The sequence below is a fragment of the Aedes albopictus genome, chromosome 3, assembly GCF_035046485.1.
Source record: "Aedes albopictus strain Foshan chromosome 3, AalbF5, whole genome shotgun sequence".
NCBI classification, from domain to species: domain Eukaryota; kingdom Metazoa; phylum Arthropoda; class Insecta; order Diptera; family Culicidae; genus Aedes; species Aedes albopictus.
In genome coordinates this window covers 28,544,792-28,553,777 of record NC_085138.1, presented here as the reverse complement: position 1 = coordinate 28,553,777, position 8,986 = coordinate 28,544,792, and the positions used below count along the sequence as shown (strand labels likewise).

The following is an 8,986-nucleotide window of genomic DNA, read 5'->3' as shown; positions in this document are numbered from 1 at the left end:
TTACGCTGTTCGCCGCCGTCTACGCACCTAGGCAATGCGTGGACAGCAACGGGACATCGAACCAGTTCATGGATGACCTGCGGAAACTGACCAACAACAGAACGAGCTTCGTCGTGGCCGGGGACCTAAATGCTCCTAAAATTCCTTGTGGTGAAACCACACCAACAACAAAAATGGGACTCTCTTGGCAGATCACCTCAGCTCCGGTACGTGTGCCCTACCCGGATGAACCAACGTTCGTCTCCCCGGCATACATCAACACTGGATGTATTTCTGTCGAGAACTAATGTCGGTCCCGCCGGCAATGCGTCGAGACCATCACCGAGAGAATTGGGTGACATTCAGCCGCCTGGTAGATTCGCAAGCGAATCTCTCAACTGTTGAAAGCATCGAACAAAACCTGGACGTGTTCGAGAACGCCATCCACTCGACCGAGGACTCCTGCATCCGGTGGGTCCCAGTGAGATACAATTTCACGAACATCGACGACGATACCCGTCAGCTAATCCAACAACGGCACACCGTCCGAAGGCAGTTCCAACGGACCGGTTGCCTATTGAAAAAGCTAGAGGTCTCCCTGCTAAACAGTCAGATCAAGGACAGGATGGACGTTATCAGGAACCCGCCCAGCTTGAGGCGAACGATGACGTACCCTTCGACGGTCAAGTCACAGAGGACGAAGTCAGGGCAGATGTCAAGCGGACGAAGAATATGAAGGCACCGGGCAAGGACAACATCTTCAACCTGGTTCTGAAAAAGCTCTCCAGTAAGGCGTACCGCGCTTCCTGGCGGCGATCTTCTTCAGATGTTGTTACGGTGTTTTTTGTTGCCGTGTATGCAATCACTTTTTGACGAGTAAATATGCCAACTTGACCCACTGTGCAACACTCCAGCCGACGCCGTCGACGAGCGCAGAGATCTTTTATCAATCCCAAATACTCGCATCTCGCGACGAACACACACAAACGCATCATCACCCTTCAGCCGAAGCCGTTCTGGTGCGCTCAAATCTCCTCTCTCACGCTTCACACTAAACACTCGCAACAACCAGCAGACAACCGACACAGCCTACAACAGAAAAGCTGATCGTCGAGTCAGTTCGTCGTTCTATACCTTTCGAACCAGTCAGTGGTGTAAACTTCCGTCGCACAGTCTGCGAACGAGATTGGGAAGAGAATCATTGTGTTGGCCAATTTGAAGGTCGAAAACCGAAGATCAAAGCCACGGTACTGTGCTTGGAGAAAAGGAGCCTTTCTTCGGAAGGTAAACACCATGAGAAGTTAAGTGAAGACGTTGTTTTGATGTGTTTTTTCCATCAGGGCTCCTTATGGACAGTGGAGAAAGTGAGGAGCGAAAGGTGGACAGAATTGGACGGAATGGAGATGTGCGGACGGCACCGTTTGACGGCCCTCATCCGGCTATTGGTCGCTGCTGGACGGCCAAAGAGGGACGCGGCGGTGCGGGAGTAGTTGGATTGCAATGGAAATAAAGGTACGAGGAGCGGGAAGTGCGAGGATGTGGCGGATTGAATGGAGAATGCGGAATTAGTGGATTGGTGAAGGATTGCGGAGTTGCCGGGAAGGAGCAGGGAAGGAATCGGCCCGATAGGGCGAAGAAGAAGAAAGGTATGTGAAGAGAAGAAAGAAGAGTGGCTAGAATAGGAAAGAAAGGATTAGTAGGGAAAGATAGGGAAAAGGCAGTAAGAAAACGGAGTGAATAAAGATGTGAAAGGAGATTCTTTGTTCTTTTTGTAATTTTGTTCCAACTGGGACACTTTCCATCCAGGTGGAAGGTAGGCAAAGTTATTCCCATCCCGAAGCTTGGAAGGACCCAACCAACGCGTCAAGCTATCGACCCATCACCCTGCTATCGGCAGCTAGCAGCTGCCCTGTCCAACAACACGGCGATGGTTCTCCTGGACGTCGAGAAGGCCTTCGACAACGTCTGGCGCGACGGTCTCGTTCACAAGCTGGTGCAGGCAGGATTTCCAACGTACCTGGCAAGAATGGTAAGAAATTATCTCGCTAACAGATCTTTCTGAGTCCATCTCGCAGGAACAGGGTCCGAGCTCCAAGCGGTCCCAGCAGGAGTTCCCCAAGGCAGTCTCCTGGGCCCGATACTGCTACATCCGGATCAACGGCCGCATTGTCCCCTGGTCAGACGAAGTTGGCTACCTTGGGGTGTTCATGAATAACAAGAGGACCTACCGGACGCACACCGACAACCTGAAGAACAGGTGCATTGACCTGTTGAAGTCCCTGTATTCGCTAATCTCATGGCGGTCTCGATTGTGGCGACGGAACAAGCTGGCCGTCTTCAAAATCATCATCGCTCCGATGGTGAACTACGCCATGCCGGTGTGCAGAGACCCACAGAAAGAAGCTGCAGGTGGTCCAGAACCGACTGCTTCGCCTTATCCTGAACGCCCCTTCGATACAAGGATCAGCGAGCTGCATCGAAACGCAGGTTATAAGACCGTCAAGGGACGGATAGAAGTTCAGGCTCTTTTGTGCCCAATTGCACTCTTTAACGATGTGACCTTCCACTACGCATTCTCTGCAGAGTTTGCTCCTATCGGGGCCTCTACTTTTTACTCCCACGACGTGTGGCTTTGCTCGAGTCACCAGAAGCACGCCTTTGGCGGTTCGTAGATACTGAGCGGACTTACTGACCAGTCACTTAGTTAAACATCTCATCCAGGTTTCTACATTGCCACCTCCGTTGCGTCCTGAAAGGTTTATTCCACCTCATCGCCCAGAAAATATTGGGCGCCTTGTAGGATGTACCTTCATCTGTTACGTTTTTCTTGAGCACCATAACCATTTCTCCCGCCCTGGTGCTTTTCACATCCACCCCGACTAGAAGATTCTAACAAAAATATAACATAATTATAACAAACCATGATATGTATAACTCATTGTGATATAATCATGTTTAACATCATTGGTGTTTATAAATATTACAACTCAATTGTATCATATTATCACAGACAAACAGACATACTACTCAAATTGAAATCATCGCACGATTTAACGGTTGTTTTGGATATATAGTGTGGTTCGGACTGTGCTCGCAAGTGTCATGGTGGCGCTGCTGTGCCACCGTCACCTCTCAATTTTGGAGAGAAATGAACGCGACGCCGATCAATGTTTACATAAAATGACTCAATCATGAACCTTCATTCATGTTTTATGAATGGATGACGTCGCGGGGGAGTCGTCATCTGCAAAGTTGTTACATCGAGCCGAGGGAAACAACACCTGCAAATGGATGCTTCGGATTGAGCATTATAGAGGGTGCTAGTGAGATACCAAACGATGTTTTTGAAGCAAATTTCTTCTAAGTAATATATCTGTTTGTCTGTGATATTATGTTATAAATGTTGTTCAATAACTCATTGTGAAATAATTTAGTTCTGATTCTTTGACATTCTGTGTGAAGCATTAGCTTAAGTTAAAATTCACAAACAAAAAGAAATTAAAAAAAAATCTTTGACATTCAGAACATCATTTTACACAATTGTATCAAAATATGATAGAAACAAGTTTTCTTGAAGCTAAAATTTATATCATATTGTGTTATAATTTTGTTCTGATTATAACAAAATAGGTTATTATTTTGATTAGACCGGTGCACTTTTTGTTACAGTTTTAGTTATTTTAACATCATCCTGCATCTAGTTTATAACAAAACAAGTTATAAAAAATTTTCATATCATCATAACACAATGTGTTATAAACTCGATATATTTTTCTGGTCGGGACACCCACACCCACACTGAGACCCGATTTTCACTCCTCATGAACCTCAGCACCTCGTCGTACTTCACCGCCTCTGTCTTGAAGAACTTTTGAAGCTTGAATTCTCAAGCTCTCTTCTACATGTTGACCATGCTCCATTGTTCAACAAAACAAGAGGTCACGCTACTTTGTGACAAACGCTCCCAACTTATGAAGTTCGCATTGCTGGTACTCCCAATTAGCTCATCGGGTTGTTAGATAACTAACTACTATTATTTTTGGTGCGATTCATCGCGTGCGTAAGATCTGCACTACTCATCAGCACTGCTTTATGTTCTTTCAGAACAAAAAAAGAAAAAACAGAAACAGAACCAGAGCCAGAACCAGAACCAGAACCAGAACCAGAACTAACAGTTACAGTAACATTAACAGTAAGAGTAAGAGTAAGAGTAAGAGTAAGAGTAAGAGTAAGAGTAAGAGTAAGAGTAAGAGTAAGAGTAAGAGTAAGAGTAAGAGTAAGAGTAAGAGTAAGAGTAAGAGTAAGAGTAAGAGTAAGAGTAAGAGTAAGAGTAAGAGTAAGAGTAAGAGTAAGAGTAAGAGTAAGAGTAAGAGTAAGAGTAAGAGTAAGAGTAAGAGTAAGAGTAAGAGTAAGAGTAAGAGTAAGAGTAAGAGTAAGAGTAAGAGTAAGAGTAACAGTAACAGTAACAGTAACAGTAAGAGTAAGAGTAAGAGTAAGAGTAAGAGTAAGAGTAAGAGTAAGAGTAAGAGTAAGAGTAAGAGTAAGAGTAAGAGTAACAGTAACAGTAACACTAACTGTAACAGTAAGAGTAAGAGTAAGAGTAAGAGTAAGAGTAAGAGTAAGAGTAAGAGTAAGAGTAAGAGTAACAGTAACAGTAACAGTAACAGTAACAGTAACAGTAGGAGTAAGAGTAACAGTAATAGTAATAGTAAGAGTAACAGTAACAGTAACAGTAACAGTTTCAATAACAGTAACAAAGCTTTCGAAAATAAAATGAGTGCCTCTACAATTGGCCTTCTAAAGAGAGGTTATACACTGAAGTTTTTTTTACGCGGTTTTTTTACGCGGAACCGCATAAAAAACCGCGTTATTTCAATACTTGTCGTAAAAACCGAGTTTTTTTTAAAAACACGCGCAAAATAGTCAGGATTACAACTAACGTGACTTGACTTTTTTACGACGTTTTTTGAAATAACGCGGTTTTTTACGCGGTTTTTTTTACGCGGTACCATTACCGTCGTAAAAAAAACTTCAGTGTATTTAGTGAAATCCTATTAAATAAGAAATTCTTATTTTTGTGATTGAGTCGTTCCAGATCTTGGGGCAAGACACTGTGCTGGAGAGTACATTTTCCTTCACAGAGTTACTCAGAATTCCTCCGGATTGCTCCCGATATCTCGCCTTTCTTGCAGTTTTAGGGGTGTGTCGTCGACCATTGGTGAAAAGAGTTACTTAAAACTTCTCAGAGTTACTCTCGTTTGCACAGTGTCTTGCCCCTAGTTCCAGATATTCTTTATTGTGAAAACCGGGTAGAAATAATCGATTTACATAACCGGCAAATTTATCAAAAAATGGATGATTAAGCTGATAGGAAACTGGTGTTTCTCTTTCAAACTTCCAAATTTTCTCGACATAACCTCTACTTTTAATCGCCAATAGAATAAAATAGTTGGAATGTACCGTACAAACTCTCCAGTTGTTCACTGTTTCGATGCAGCCCAGTGGTTTCCACATCTCTCATTTGAACTATCTGTCTAAGAACTCTCCATTCATTCCCGCTCTCAGGTTGCAACTCTCTCACGTAGCTACGCTCTTCCATTCATCCGTTTTCTCAAGCCATTCAAGATAAGCATCCTCTCGTCGCCGGCTCCTGCTTCGACCGGGCGGCAGCAGCGGTGAATGCACTTTTCCGCTCTCTGTTTGTAAATAAAAACTCACCTTACGTTGGGCGTCTTGGTCACCGGCGGATCCGTTGCATCACTCTCCCATTCTGAAATTCCACTCCCTCATTCACGCATATTACATAGTTTACTCACACCAGTCACAGTTGTTACTCATTTTTGTCGATTCTCCCTCATCTTCCCACATTCTTGGCGACGAACCCGCACAGAAGAGCACAAGACGAACCGCCATCCGGCGAAGAAAAGAAGGGTTCACCCGTTGGTCGCTTCGCCGGAACGGGTCAGTCGTTCACATTCATCGTTCCCGCTCGCAAGTGTTTTCTCGTGTGGTCGGTAGTGGATCGTTCGTCGTCGTCGTCGCAGTCCGTGAGTGAGTCGCGGTTGGTTGGGAGGAAATTTGATTTTCTCTCTCGTTCCTCAGTTTCTGTTTTTGGCCAAGATCGCGCGTCCAAGATTATAGCACCGACGACGGTGGTCCTGAACTTTCGGGGCTACATACTAGGTAGCTATCATACGACGACACTGAGACCGAACCGAGCGTACCTTGAGTCGCCGCGAGTTCGGATGGGCTTGACCTAATATGATCATCGGTGGACCTCTGCTATAAGGCTGGGTGATCGAGAGATGCGTTTCTAAGGAATTCGGGTCGCTGTAGGGTTACGGGTGGAATTCGGTGGATTAGTGATTTTCAGTGAATGAGTGAATGAGTGAAAATTCGGTGGAAAGCGGATCATATTTTGGTTTCCGTTTGAGATTGTTTTTTTTTGCCAAAAATAAGTGTGGTCAAAGTTTTGGGTCTGTTGAAGAAAAACACTCGGAAGTGGTACATACACGGCGGTGAGTACGCGAGCGAGTACTACGAAGACGGATTTGATGAACCGATCGTTTGGGGTGGGTTGGACCTACATACGTGTTGTGTAGCGACCGCTGTGTTTGGGTGGTATTTTTAACAAGCCTCGCGCGCAGGCATCGGTTCCCTCATCATCGCATCGGACGGAAGCGGACGTAACGTGGGTGACGACGAGTGGCGAGAAGAAGAGAGACGAGAGAACGCGAAGATCGCCGCCACTGTCGCCGACGTCGCCGAAGTAGGGGAGATCGGGATAATACGCGCCTTCTCTAAGGAGTGACTCGATTTTAGCCATGAAACACATGAAGATATCCATAGTAGTGGTGGGCACACAAAAGTTTAAAGAAAACAAAGTTAACAAAACCAACAAGCAGACTGGCTGTCAAACGAGTATAACAAAATCAGAGGCAGGGATTTAGTCACTGTGCATAAAACACGCCACCTACAATACAGTGTGCAGCACAATTATTGGCACACATGCACAGAAGTGAGCGCCATTGTAAATCCAATACATCGACAACTTTCCGTAGAGCTCTTCACACAAGAAATCAAGCTTCTAGTCCTTGAAAGAGGTAAAACAAATTACCGAAACCGTCGGATGTAGATGCAAAACCGTTTTTGCTGCTACCAAGACTGATACGGCAAAAAATACTCTTACCGTTTGGTATAAAGTCGTCAAGCTTCCTTCAGATTTAAAGAAAAGTTTATTCCAAATATTGAAAACTGTAAATCAAATCTGTTGAAGCAAAGATAAAAATAATGTAAAATGTGTTGCAGAGATGTCTGCGAAATACGTGGAAACATTTGAAACTGACATTTTTAGCTGAATCCATCAACAAACACAGATTTTACAGCAATAAGCAAACAATATCATCGAGACAGCAGCAATCATGTCATCCATTGCTGAACATCGGTAATACAGCTGTCACTTCTACTGTCATCGTTTGTATGCGGAAAAAATGGATCAAACATTTTTGATGCATGAAACACAGAATCCGCTTAGTCGATTGTTGAGAAGGACCGAATGTAGTAATGAGTCGTTAGAACAGAAAAGTAGGCTTTGATAATAGCAGTATGACACGTCTTCAGAGATATCGAATCAGTCTTTCAACGAACGTTAAACAGTACAGAAGCAATTAGGATTCCTCCGGTCATAACATCGATGTTTACGTTTTTGACAGTTTTCCCATGAGGAACTGTCAAACTACGCCAGGCTTGTGCACAGGAAAGGTGGCAAGTAGCGTAGTTATGTATTGTTGTATATGAAACTTCTGTATTGGGAGGGGTTCAACTCCACAACCCCTCCCTTGGGCACGGACATGTGCCACGCACAAACAAACGTATCCATTGTGTGGAGCACTTGCAGGGTGTCTACAACCTGAATCCTCAGGAAGCTGTATTCAACAGTAAAAAACCTGGCATACTCAGAGAATATCTTGAATGCTAAAGGAAATTTTGCCCCGATAAAAAACAACGTGAAGAAAAATAAGCGAACTTTACTGCTTGTAGATCGACTCAGAAGTAGAGTCCACAGAGTTCACTGCATTGTTGGTATGAATAAACAAGTTTTCGAATATGTAGTGTTTACTTCTTTCGAACATGAGCTCTACTCCATCTTTGTGATTAGAACCATCAAAACAAATGTGTTGTACCGCAATGCTGAAGGTTTTACAGAAGCTTGTGGATCATTATTCGAAAAGCAAGCTAAATCAAAAGCGAATTTGGATAACTGCATTTGGACTTTACACATCCACTAATAACACCTAAATTCCAGTGAAAGAACGTAGAGGTCTCTATGTACAACTTTCTAAGGTATCCCATCCCTGTCGCAGCGGAGCAGCACTCGATCGTTGGAGGATTGCGTCAATCTTGTCAACAGTCAGAGATCAGTCCCGAACCTTTGTGCTTTGGTAACAGAAGGGAAGGAGACAATCCTCATACACGTCCTAGGACCATACTACCATAGATAGAATACGTGTTGATACTACCTTCGAATCTTTTCTAATGATAAGAAATCTGGATTACCATGCTAGAGGAACAATAGGAGGGCTCCTAAACCTAGCAGATATTTCCGGCAAGGCGACTATTCCGATAAATCCTACAAATTAAATGTGAGAATTTCCGCGGATGTATCTGGAAGTTTGAAACTCCGCTACTTTCATTTCCTACAAATGCTGTCAGGGTTTCTTTCTGAAAATTTTCTTGAAATAACTCTTGGATTGCCTTAGGATTTCACACAAGATTCCTCCCGTTTTTTATACGCCATTTTTCTTAGTATTCCTTTTTAATTTCTTCCAGAGGTTCTTCCGTATTACGACCGGCGGTATTTTACCAAAATTCGAACATTTTTTTCCTGGATTCTTCCTAGTGAATCTTTCAGAATTTTTGAATTCCGATCAATTTTTTTCTGGAGTTTTTTTCACGGGTTTCTTACGGAAGCTTTTTCCAGCATTCCTTTCTGATGTTTTCCTGGTAT

At 43.7% G+C, this 8,986-nt stretch overlaps 1 protein-coding gene across 9 annotated transcripts in view; it reads left to right on the top strand.

The window, feature by feature from the left end:
- The first annotated feature begins 5,874 nt into the window (after window positions 1-5,874).
- Window positions 5,875-8,986, top strand: part of LOC109426167 (interference hedgehog-like) — a 282,604-nt gene continuing 279,492 nt past the window's right edge. For 4 of the 9 annotated variants that reach the window (XM_062860337.1, XM_062860335.1, XM_062860338.1 and 1 more), the window contains exon 1: window positions 5,875-6,162. The gene's annotated coding sequence lies outside the window, so the exon portion shown is untranslated. Of the gene's footprint in view, window positions 6,163-6,182; window positions 6,498-8,986 lie in introns of those variants that run through there. The other 5 variants (XM_062860332.1, XM_062860334.1, XM_062860330.1 and 2 more) reach the window with 2 other exon arrangements.